This window comes from Gymnoscopelus braueri (genome assembly GCF_963280865.1).
Source record: "Gymnoscopelus braueri genome assembly, chromosome: 7".
Classification (NCBI taxonomy): Eukaryota; Metazoa; Chordata; class Actinopteri; order Myctophiformes; family Myctophidae; genus Gymnoscopelus; species Gymnoscopelus braueri.
Window position 1 is genome coordinate 9,306,722 of NC_137608.1, and position 13,258 is coordinate 9,319,979.

Genomic DNA, 13,258 nt, shown 5'->3' on the forward strand with positions numbered 1-13,258 from the left:
ACTACTAAATACTACTTGCAGAAACAGTTTTATTTTGCAAATAGGATAAATACACAAACAAAAATGGGGTTACATTCTGTGTGGGCCACACTGGCACTAATAATTATACCCGGAATACTTTTACTTTTCACAAATAGTATACCTAATTACTATGACATTTCAGAGATAATATTACCGTTACCCTTCCCCAAAAGGTAACTCTACGCTACAAGTTTCTTACACTTTGGCTGAACTGCAAGTCTAGACGTAGTGTGATTTGAGTGTTGTCAGATTATAGTTTTTTTTCCCTCTCACTCTCTCAAAGATGCACGCACACCCAACTCTCTCTTCCCTCTGTGTATATGTAGGCTACAACAGCTGCTTAGAAGCATGACACACTGGGTAAAACGGTTTTGTGGTGCCATGCCTGGACCCATGGGCCCGGTACCACGAGCGGTCTTACTGTAAGCGTTGTTTCAGAACCATGGACAGCACTGTTTGTTGACACATCAGTAGCAAGAGAGACTATACTTAAGTTTGGTTAAGTTTAGTAGTTTCAACCTCGACTGTAGTGTAACTAGAGAAGACTGCAGACAGTAATTATTTTCATTCTAAACATTTTTTGTCATTTGTTTTATTATCGAACATAATAAAAACAAAAAGTTGTATTCACTTATCCTATTGTGCCTTGTATGTTAACATTCTGTATTGCCTTAGTATTTGTAAATGAATCAGCCCTTAATAATAAAACATTTAAAAATAATTTGAGGCATTTTGTTCAAAACGGACCAATCCTGCAAACTTTGGAAGCCAACCATAGGCAATGAGGATGGAATATGGGAAATCGGACAGATCTGTGTTGATCACATGACTATAGAGATACTGTGTACCGATTTGCATGACGTTTGGATAAAATCTGTGGGAGTAATATAAAAAAATGGGTTTTGCACAATTCAGCCTCCTGGTGGCGCTATAACAGGTGAAAAATTCGGGGCAGAGGTTCTGAATTGGCATCCAGGGAGTGTGTGTGCACAGTTTCGCAGCGACCTGGCCAACGGTGCCAGAGATTAGCTGGTCGCAGACGGACAGGACGGACGGACGGACGGACGGACAGGGGGTAAAACATACTCTCTCGACATGCCTTTCGGCCTGGCGGAGACAAAAATAGTTTTCCTGGTATAGCTTAGTATCTATTCGTGTTCGTGTGGTTGGTGGTTGTTGCCCCACCAATCTTTTACAAATGAAAACGCCATAATTAATCATAATCATAATTCCGACCCCCCATTATTCTGACAACAGTCCGACAAATGTTAGGTTAGTTTGAGGTAAGGTTCGGGTTAGGTTTAGGTATAGGATTAGTTATAATGCGGCCAGTCAGACCAACGGGACGTCGTTGCCCTGTTTAATAGTCCCCTGTCATTACTTTATTGTATTGTGCTTTTCTCTCCAACATGTTGCGGGCTCACAGGACTATTTAGCTGAAATCTACTTTTCAGAATGTGCTATTCTGCTGATATTACATTTGCTAGTACTTTTTGACTCATCAGTATTAAGAGAAACATTTGTTTCCCTGATGTTCTGTCTTCATTGTGTGTGTGTGTGTGTGTGTGTGTGTGTGTGTGTGTGTGTGTGTGTGTGTGTGTGTGTGTGTGTGTGTGTGTGTGTGTGTCCATTCTTCATCTTATATGATTTCAGAGAAATATGACATTAAAAGAGGCTCTGTGGAAAGAGTTGCTCTTTTTTTAAAAAGTTCTTCAATCAAGGCTAATTCCAATTAAGGCAACTTCTAAAATGTCATCTAATATACATCCTACTGCACTCCATTCTCTCTATCACCAGCTGCTATCGTCCGCTCTTGCCATTCCTGCTAGTCCATCTCTCTTTCGCTGGACATCATTTTAAAGTGGGAAGGAGGGAAGCTCTGTTGTTTAGCTTTGCTCGGCTATCAAAGATAGCCATAGCCAGTACTGTCCACTCAAGAAGCATCATGACTACATTATGGAGAAAATAAATTATGCTGAAAATCAAATCAATAGATTGGGGACACTATTTGGTCATTGTTATGGACACTTAGCTCAAGCTCAAGAGCGGTGACAAGAACAGGAGATGCATATAGAAAATTCCAGCCAGGCACCATTGCTGGTATATTTCTGCCAAGGTCTACATAGGTATGTGTGGGATGCCCTTGTGATCGATGCCTGTGTGTTGGCTCCCACAGCACAAGTTTGCTGACTGGGAGCTCCTGGTGTCCATGGCTGTGAGTGACCAGTCCTTCTGGATGCTATCTTGTTATGCCCCCATACAGATGCTTCTTAAAAATGTGCTTGTCCTGGTTGTTTAGTACTGCACATAATTCTGTCGGGCAGGCTTCAGGCTCGGGTATTCACAGCCATATATATTCACAGGGGGGGGACTAAAGTAATATGTGGTTCTTCGATTATCAAATCTTGTGATTGCAGTACTGTATGTGGTGCATGGTTTTTATGATGCTACTTTAATGCTGTGCACACTTAACGACTGGAGGAGCAAATCAATTTGCTCTGACAGATTTGTCTGGTTTATACAGGCTAATCTGTCTCAGCTCCGCAGAATCCCTCATGAAACGTCAATCATTTTCAAAGGATAATTTTAAAGGTTTGCATCGATCGAGGCATGGTCAGTTTTCTGCTCTGTGTGTTCAATCTTGTTGGTTTTTATGTTCAGAGTGATGCTGGCTCTAAACCATATTTTATCCTCAACAGGTCTCCCTTGAGTCTCTGAGCATCTATTTGAAAAATGGGCGAGGGAATCTCATCTTTCTATCATCCCTCTCCTCTCCTCCACTCCCCTCGTCTCTTCGCCTCTCCAACCTGTTTGTCATTCACTCCTCAGTTCGTCCTTATTTTCAGAAGCTGATAATTTATGTATTGATGGATTTTTCAGGTTTTGTACATTTGTGGGTTTGTAACAGCGTTCTTTGTTGACGCTTTATGTTCATGTTGTCATTTTTGCATGGAATATTATTTTTTACATAAATTACATTATTTATTTATTTATTTACCCCCCCCCCACCTTTAGAGATTCATTCAAATTCAGCATCATTAGGGGTTGTGTCACCACTTCATCACTTAACTTATTCTCATTGGAACCAGTCCTCACTAATTACCAGAATTCAGTGAATAGCCATGTTTCTATAAACACATTTGTATGCACATTAACATGCACATTAACATGGCAGTGGTTTGGCTGCCGTGTTAAGTGGTCAGATGTGTGGGCCACGAACACTTTTGAGATTTCAAAATGGACACTGATCCAGAAAAGGGTATCTGGACCTGAAAATATATTTTCTATTTACTAAAGAGCTGGAGAGACGGAGTGACCCGTTACTGAACAAACACTATAGCAGTGATTTCTACCAGGATATAGCTATAATGTTTTTTACAGCACATTTAATGTCTTATTGCATGAAGCAGTTTGTTTCCTCAGCAGTAAAGCAAAAAGTTTGGCCTAACTGAAAAGCTCCCACAGTCAAACATGAATTTGTCAAGTGTGTTTTGCTAAATTAGACCTGCTGGTGGCGCTATAACAGGCCAATGTGAGAAGGGTGGCATTTCTTCCTCAGCCTAGTGGGAATGTGCGTGTGAAATTTCACGGAAATCCCAAGCTGTGTGTATACTTTGAGGCTTTTTGTTCAAAACGGACCAATCCTGCAAACTTTGGAAGCCAACCTTAGGCAATGAGGATGGAATATGGGAAATCGGACAGATCCGTGTTGATCACATGACTATAGTGATACTTTGTACCGATTTGCATGACGTTTGGATACAATTTGTAGGAGTAATATTAAAAAAAGGGTTTTGCACAAATCGGCCTCCTGGTGGCGCTATAACAGGCCCATGTGAAAGATTTGGGACAGAGGTTTTGAATTGGCATCCAGGGAGTGTGTGTGCACAGTTTCGGAGCGACCGGGCCAACGGTGCCGGAGATTAGCTGGTGACAGACGGACACACGCACACACACACGGACACACAGACACACGGACGGACGGACAAGGGGTAAAACATACTCTCTCGCCATGCCTTCGGCCTGGCGGAGACAATTAGCGGTTTAAAATAAGTTCCATTACGTAACCTATTTGCATTAGCATTGCTAATTAGCATAGTCAGAGGCGGTGAGATTAAATTAAACTGTTTCATTTTCATAAATGGAGGCTTGACATTAGATTCAGCACCATAATTCAAATCAGCAGTTAGACCTATTAGGTTTTGCCTCGTGTAATTGGTTGAATAAAAACATGAGATTTGTGGAATGAAAGTGGATTAGAGAGGATAACATCTGGATCCTCCTATATTGAAATTGCCTAAAGGGTGGGTTGATGGTCGACGGTGGACGTCACAAACGTAACATGCGGCGCACCGTTGCTCCACACTGTTCAGGGGTCTACCATGACAATAGTCACAGCAGGGGCCACGTCAGGACCCCCCGTGGCCTCAGGCACACCGTTTTTCCAATCATCACCAAACTTGACACAAACACTGTTCAGGGGTCTGCCATGACAATACTAAGTTGCACGTATATGGGGCACTACAGAAGTGTCTATCATTTCAAATGGCCATAAATCTGTGACTATTGCTCTGATCAGTGCAATATAGGACTGGATTTGAAGGTCCATGTATTCTGAAAATCTAGTCAATTTAAATGTTTTGGATTTCAGAAATTAGGGCTGTATCGTTGAGCTGGTCATCAAATTTGCTCTTTATCAATGATGAGGCACTGTATTCATTACATAATAACAGAGTTAACCATGTGAACCCTAATGTCCAAAATTATTATTATAATATTTATTTATACATATATTATATGAAACTATTATAATACAGGTCACAATGTTGTGAGCTTGGTAACTAACGCAGTAACTCGGTAACTCTGTTGTAGATTGGTAATTAACTACCCTGCTGTGCACTACACAGTCCCTTTTCGAATCATGGTTACAAAGTGCTTTACAGTGGCAATATGAAATACAGTACACCAAGAACTATTCAGTTTAATCGTTTTTTTATGTTTATGCTGAAACAATTCAGCTTAAAACAGAATGGTAAGATAGCAGGGCTACAGCCTGTAAAACACAAAAAGATATTTGCCTATACAGTTATACTGTTATAAAATGGTAATAACCAGGGCCAGCTTAAGACTTTTCAGGACCCTGCGCATGGACCACTCTCTTCACAAAGAGCAACTTCTGGTATTTTTAAACTACTGTAGCACACAAGCAAGACAGAGTTGGACAGAAACAGAGACAAACCGAATGAGAGACCGTTTGACAGAAAGGAAGACAGATTCATGCATGTTAATAGAGCGTGTACACAGAATGTACCTGCATGTCCCCACCCTGTTCTGATGCATTACGGTATATCTACGATCATTTCCAGGTAATCCTTTCAATGGACATTTCCTCGTTCTAGATCACTATCTTGTGCCACTGTCAAATTCTGTGTGTGTGGGTTTGCTTGAGCATTTCTCAAACAAAAAACAAGTGATCAAGCATACACTTACTGACCTATGTTTTCCGTTTTTGTTTTATGGCTATTAGGCCTGTTACAATTATTACATAATCGCCTAATCTCAATTCTTTGATGTAATGGCAAAACATTTTGCATAACCATCATAATCGTCCAAATAATTTCCCTGTTGAACATTTTTCATATATATTCAAACATGTTCAATCATATGCATCATATTTCAATCATATTTCAAGTTATTTGTCATATCTGCCCTGTGCATCTTTTGTTTACGAAGCCTAAAAGCCAAACTGAAATGTAATTTTCATTCATAATGTTCCAATCTTCAACAACAGAAACACAATTAAATTGTAAAACGCAATTATTTGTATGACAATTAATCGTCAACTTAAATAGTGCTATCGTGACAGTCCGAATGTCCACATTTAGTAGTCGCATAGTCACAAACAGTCAGTGGTGGAAGAAGTACTCAGATATTTTACTTATAAAAGTAGCAATACCACAATATAAAAATACTCTGTTACAGGTAAAAAGGCTGTGTTCAAAGTAAAAGTACTAATGTTTTAAAATAGCAGATCGGCTATTTTCAAATAGCCTATGTATAAAATAGGACCACCTGTAATTATGATCATTGGTGGAAAGTAAAAGTAGCAATACTGCAATATAGAAATACACTGTTACAAGTAAAAGTCCAGAATTCAAAATGTACTTGAGTAAAAGTACAAAAGTATTGGTATCAAAATGTACTTAAAGTATCAAAAAGTAAAAGTACTCATTATGCAAAAGTACTCAGTACTCATTAAGTACAGTACTTAAGACAGGCTTTCATTCATGCTCAGACGCAGACACATGGGAATGCAGTAGCGGGTCGTCGTGTGGCAGTCAGACAGCCCTGGAGGTGCACGGGGTGCAGAGCGCCACAGAGTGGTGTCAACGAGAAGGAATCATGAGTCGACTACTTAACAGCAACGCTCTCTTCCAGATGGAGTGAGTGAAGAGGGATGCATGACACAGCAAAAGCAATACGATTAATAAATTGGCCTAAGTCATTTAATCCTCTTATGTTACATAATTGACAGACAGCATTATTTGTATGTCAATACAGTATTGTTCTGAGCTTTTTGGGTGAAATGATTAAGAAATAATTCATAATAGGCCTAGGTATTTGGTTCATTTTGTTCATTTTGTTTTCATTTTTCTGAAATGTTTTATGTTTTCTACATAGACATCATTTTAGCAAGGCTATGATAACTGATAGCATAGGAGATTGTTTTGCTGACTGCTTAGCTGTAATTCTGTATGTTTTATATTTACAAATGTAATTGTATTTAGGATATCTAGGATAAAGGTTTTGTTTCTCAAATGCTTTGTCTGAGATAAGAAAAAATAAATTTGAAATACACTGTACTGCTATTATCCTGCTGTCTTCCATTCTCCAATAAAATGGCTTAGTTTTTATACCAAACCACAACAACTGTATAACCTTATCTTCCACAGATTAGAAGGCAGTAGCTGGATAAGTAACATCATAAATAACATTGGGAGCTGAAGAGCTGTAACGCTGGTGGATATCAGGACAAGATCTGACACTGGGAAAGCCAACAGGTCTCCTCAGATCACCATCATACCTACACTACGGTAACGTAGAACACTTCCCTTTTGGTCTTTATATACTCAATAATAGCATTCCTATTATTATTATGAATCTCACTCTCTCATTCCTACCTTATTTTCTTTCACACTCTCTTTGTCTCCAAGAGTCACTTCTAACTGTGTGAGGAACTTCAACCTGTTAGCGTTTGATCCGGATGGAGACCGGGTTGAATGCAGGGTTGGTACAGGAGATGAGTGTAACCCCTGCACTCCACCTTCTGTTCTCAGCATCTCAACCGTGAGTCTAATACATTTATTTATTTTCATAAAAGGACTAACTCTAAAATACTGACTCTAATGTTAATACTAATTTGAATTAACAACTGAATGTATTTATTGTCTCCGCCAGGCCGAAAGGCATGGCGAGAGAGTATGTTTTCGCCCCTGTCCGTCCGTGTGTCCGTGTGTCCGTCCGTGTGTCCGTCCGTCCGTGTGTCCTGTCTGTGTGTTAGCACCAAATCTCCGGCACCGTTGGCCCGGTCGCTGCGAAACTGTGCACACACATTCCCTGGATGCCAATTCAGAACCTCTGCCTCAAATTTTTCACATGGGCCTGTTATAGCGCCACCAGGAGGCCGATTTGTGCAAAACCCATTTTTTCCCATTACTCCTACAGTTTTTAACCAAACCTCATGCAAATCGGTACACAGTATCTCTATAGTCATGTGATCAACCCTGATCTGTCCGATTTCCCATATTCCATCCTCATTGGCTAAGGTTACCATCCAAAGTTTGCAGGATTGGTCCGTTTTGAACAAACTGCCTCAAATCATGAACGCAGCTTGCCATTTGCATAAAATTGCACACGCACATTCCCACTAGGCCGAGGAAGAAATGGCACTTAAAACTTTTCACATCAGCCTCATGGTGGCGCTATAACAGGCCGATTTGCATTTTTAACTATAACTGCACCGATCTGCGTGAAACTTTGCACGCCTACTCCCTAGAGGCCAAGGAAAAACATCTGCACTGCATTTTTCACATCTGCTTTTTACAGCGCCACCAGGAGGCCGACTTATGTCAAATACATTTTTGGATATTAATCCTTCAGATTTTATCCAAACATCACACAAATCGGTACACAGTATCTCTATAGTCATGTGATCAAGACGCATCTGTCCGATATTTCATATTCCATCCTGATTGACTAAGGTTGACTTCCAAAGTTTGCAGGATTGGTCCGTTTTCAACAAAATGTCTGAAATCATGAACGCGGCGTGCGATTTCCGTGAAAATTTGCACGCACATTCCCACTAGGCTGAGGAAGAAATGCCACCCTTTTCACATTGGCCTATTATAGCGCCACCAGGAGGCCACAATAACTTACCTGACCTGGCGGAGACCTGTGCTCCGAGGAGCACTTTTTCTAGTTACCACTGTATCTGTATATGTATCTGTATACTATATAGATAATAATAATATCAAATGAGAATGAGAATAACAAAAAGGGTTTTATGCCCTTACAACAACTGTCATTTTCAGATTCTTCTTTAAGATGAGTTAACAACAAGAAGCTCTATAAACAACAAAATAAAATCTAAATACAAAGATGAACATGTAAGAAAAAAGGATCCAAAGACAACTGTTATTTGGCTACATGTTCTTAAACATCTTAAAGTAAGTTCACATTGTTTGAACAGGTAAGAGCTTTAAAAAACAAGAAATGTGAATAATAAGCTAAGCCAGGGGTCTTCAACAGGTTTCTTTTATTTTTTACCTTAACCCCATCCGTTTTCTGAGGTGAACTTTAGCCAAAAATAGCAGATCTACAAGCTCACAACGCCTCGCGCTGTGAGGCGTTGTGAGCTTGTAGATCGGCGATGTTTGGCCGTGAGGTATAGGTGTAGAGGGGGAAAAGAGAAGACGGAGAAACTATCAATGTGGAGCATAATCGACAAACGGTAGCCGTTTTGTCAACAACGCGTCGGGTGCCCTCATAATTCACTGGGAAGCCAAAATATAGCCAGACTTTTGACTTAAAGGAAGCGGGAGGGTTTTCCAATTCTTCCGTTTGTGTATCATCATTACCATCGCTGGCTTCAGCTAGCCTGGGATCCAGCCTGCTTCGCTACGTTCGGTGGAACTTTTTTTTCTCTCTGCGAAGCAAAGAGAGAAAAAAAATCTGCCGAACGTAGCGAAGCAGGCTGGATCCCAGGCTAGGCTTCAGCAGTGGCCATGGTGAAATGTAAAGTAGTAGCCTAGTACAGACGCAACGCTACAGCGGTGTCTCTCTCTGTCTACTCCAAACTCCTCTGTGGTGTGTGTGTGGGTTGGTCGTGTCGTCTTTTTTTTCTCCCCCGTCGTAAGCACGCATGCGCGATACACGGAAAAACACAACAGCTGCTCGCAGCATGGCTTCACCCGGACGTGCAATCGGATGTGCGCATGCGCGGGAGTATTTTTTTAAATTAACCCTTGAATCGCGATACGGCTTTTGATTTCGATACACTGTATCGAACATCATTTTCGGTTCGATTTCGATACGTATCGAGTATCGTGACACCCCTAATGGAACAGTACCCAGCTGTACAGAGGGACAGTATCTACCCAGGTTCCTGTCTCCGACCCCGGCTAACAGAGCACAGCTCTATACCCCTGTTGGTCAGAGTCTGAGCCCTGGATCGGTTCTTGTGGCAAAAGTCTTTATTCGTTCTTGCAACATTCAGACTGGCACGCCTCAGAATTCCTGAACTACCAATGAACCAAATGAAGCCATTTGAATTGTCCTTTCTTATCCTGTGGTGACTGCATTTAATGTACCAAATTATGTATTTCAAGTTGTCCTTTGGTGTACTAAATGTCTAAAGGGTTGCTAAACATTTGATGTATCAAATTAAGTATTGTAGTTCCTGTTTTTTGATGTCCTATGGTGCCCCTAATGTTTCTGAAAGTCTGAAGATGTAAATTAAGACCATCTTTGATGGTGTTGTAAGGTGTCTAATCTGTGGTTCAGTGGACCCCACAACATGGACCTGTTCACCCTGAGATGGACGCCATCGCAGTCAGAGGATGGACAGCATCACCGTGTCTGCCTTGTCGCTCAGGCTACCTTGAGGTGAGCTTACATTCACTTACAGTACATTATCTGTCCGTGTCTATATGACCTTTTAAATTGTATTATATTGTGTTGTACTTTATTACTTACTATGCTATATGTATGTATTGTGGAGTATCGCTGGGAAACCGCCTGGTAGGTAAGCACCACACCTTGGAGAGAGAGTGGGACAGAGACAGAGGGAGGCTCTACAGACAGCGCAGCAGCCTGGGCTGCGTCATAGAGGGGCGTTACCTACCAATCGCCCTCATGAATCAGCCCCAACTGAGCGCACCTGCGTTGACCGGCTAGGTGTGGCACCAAACCTCAAAAATAGCCACTCTGTCTCAGTCTAGCACTGGCTCTCCTGGTGAACAGACGGGTGCTACAGGCGGTAAGCGATCCTTTCCACTATTTCCCTCACAATGCTAATTGCTGGTGAAATGTAGAACTAAAGGACTCTTTCTTTTACTTCATAGGCAACCTACGGAGAGGAATGAAAATGCAGATGTTATGACGCATGGAAGCCCCGAACCCGGGATGAATTTATGTTGAACATTATTATTTGATTTGAACAAAAAGTATAAACAATGCTCACTGAGCCCGGCTGTTGAATAAACGCCCTTTATTGGGTTTGTACCCTGTCTTTGGTGTCTTGGCCTTGATCAGTTCCCCACAGTATGTATGCACTGTATGTACGTGTGTGTGTGTGTGTGTGTGTGTGTGTGTGTGTGTGTGTGTGTGTGTGTGTGTGTGTGTGTGTGTGTGTGTGTGTGTGTGTGTGTGTGTGTGTGTGTGTGTGTGTGTGTGTGTGTGTGTGTGTGTGTGTGTGTGTGTGTGTGTGTGTGTGTGTGTGTGTGTGTACCATATATACATATCTCTGCTGTCCAGCAGCAACCTGCTAACTCCAAAACGTTCATTGTTCAGGAAAAAATATATATAATACGTTTTTCAGGAAATGAAGAAAACCTTATATTTTTTAAAACAAAGCAGTGCAGCCTCATCAAAGTTGGTATAGAGACTTTGTATATTGTCAGATACTTGCATGTGTCATTATATTATCACCACTTTACCCAAATACAGCGCAAGTGGAGTTAGGAGTTTCGTACGAGCAGAAATCCAGCTGAAGTGGAGTTAGGAGTCCGAACAGCTGACAATAGCTCCGCTGCTGAGGGAGAGGTTTCAAATGGGTCTAAATTCCCAAAATTGGAATTCCAATTGGATCTCCAAGCTCACAATGCATCACAACGTGTGAATTAATGCCTTGATGCTTCATGACACTTATTATATAGGACTACAATAATAAACAGGACTTTAAATATTACAATAACTTCTGCAAAGAGGGTAGCCCCTTTCGGGACCCTGTTTACCTTTTTTGTATTTGGGAAGGCGGTATCCAGGGTCCCTTGTAGGTTAGAACACGCTCTCTCGTACCGGCGGCTACCACTGTCTGGTCTCGGGCTTATAGCTCGTCGCTTAGAAGTTGCAGAGATTTCTCAAAGGTACCAACATGAGCAATACTAACGCGCGAGAAAGCGGCATTAAAGCGCGCGGATCGGCGATGCCGTTTAACATTTTTAATCATTTTGTAAAACTTAAGCTCCTTTCTCACACTCTGCTCCACTGCCCATGTCCCGCCTACAAAGAGGGGTTCACAGAGTTGGAGTTTGAGTAGAACTGGCGCGACAGAAATGCTATGAACTCCTTTCTTCTTGTCACATTGCTCTCCTCATTAAACACTTCATAGATTTTAGAAATATAATTACTTGTTTTCATAACATTAACGTCAGTGCTAAGTTTGATAAACAGGTACACTGCATAGTTTTAACAGACTACGGGGAGAAAAGCCGTTTAGTTTGTTTATGTGCTGTTGCTCCTCTCACTGCGCAGTGCCCTCTGCGCTCAGTGCGGTGTGCTGTTCAAAGGCAGCAGGAGAGGAGCGTGTTGAGGTTGCGTGGTGTTGACGGACAGTTTGAGGATCCAATGGAGTTTTTAGTTTTTGTCAGAGGCACTTTTTAATACTTTTCATTGGTTCAACAAATTTTTGCCAGACCCAGACGGTCGGCCTACATGAGGCTCTGCCCCCTTTCGTCCATACATGGGCGAAAAAGACCGGCTGTATAAAAGGGACCCTTTCTTCTCCATACATGGGCATAAAAGGGACACAGGCTGACACGTCATACGAAGTCCGTCATACGAAGTCCTTATAAAGTACTAGGAATTTATTCTGGGTCTGGCAGAACCAGGTCTCCTGGTCTTGTTACACAGACGTAAAGGGTGTTCAATAGCGTTGATTTATGAAAAAAATAAATAAAGCTGAAAATGGAGTTACTGTAGATGGAGTTACTGTTCCTGGACACCGACGATATATACATACAAACATATATACATACATATATACAGTGTACATTCATTTATGTTTTATCTCAACTGCTGCAACCCCAAACATAGAGTCATAGGGCCTCATTCACTAAGGTCTGCACATATTTTGTACTTATGCGCATTTCCGCAACTTTCAGTTCAGAGTCTGATTCATCAATCTTTTTTTGTCCCTGAATTTTGCCGGACTTACACTCAAACTGAGTGGGAGCAGACATTATATGCCTCAAACCTTTCATATATATTAGATTAGAATGCCTTGCTTATTCTTCATGCAAAATCAATTACAACAGTGCCAAACCTAAAATAAAATATTGAACATTAAATGTTCAATATTTAGAAAACAAGCAACATGTTGAGATATTTTGTCAACACGTATAAAAGACAAGAAAAAAGATGCGTCCGGGACGTATATACCATGCGGCCACTTAAACTTTCGATTTCCGATGCTAGCACTTTTGACACACCGATGAAGTAGTATGTAATTCAAGTCACAGCCTTCCACATCGACACCACCTCCATCACTGTTAATGGAATACATAAGCAAGTACCCGATCAATTCAAGACAAATACTATAACATATTTTTGTGTTTGATGTATAGCATGCTTTATTTTTTCTTGATTCACAGTGCATAGTTCGAGTGGGGCACGCCACAACACGAGCATCTTTGCTGCATTGTCTCTGGTGGTGTTGGCATGGCTGTTGTCAAGCCAG

At 41.2% G+C, this 13,258-nt stretch overlaps 1 protein-coding gene across 1 annotated transcript in view; it reads left to right on the forward strand.

Moving 5' to 3' along the window:
- The first annotated feature begins 6,296 nt into the window (after positions 1–6,296).
- Positions 6,297–13,258, forward strand: part of LOC308088574 (uncharacterized protein) — a 136,489-nt gene continuing 129,527 nt past the window's right edge. Inside the window, exons 1-2 of the mRNA XM_080433077.1 lie at positions 6,297–6,464; positions 6,975–7,115. The gene's annotated coding sequence lies outside the window, so the exon portion shown is untranslated. The remainder of the gene's footprint in view (positions 6,465–6,974; positions 7,116–13,258) is intronic.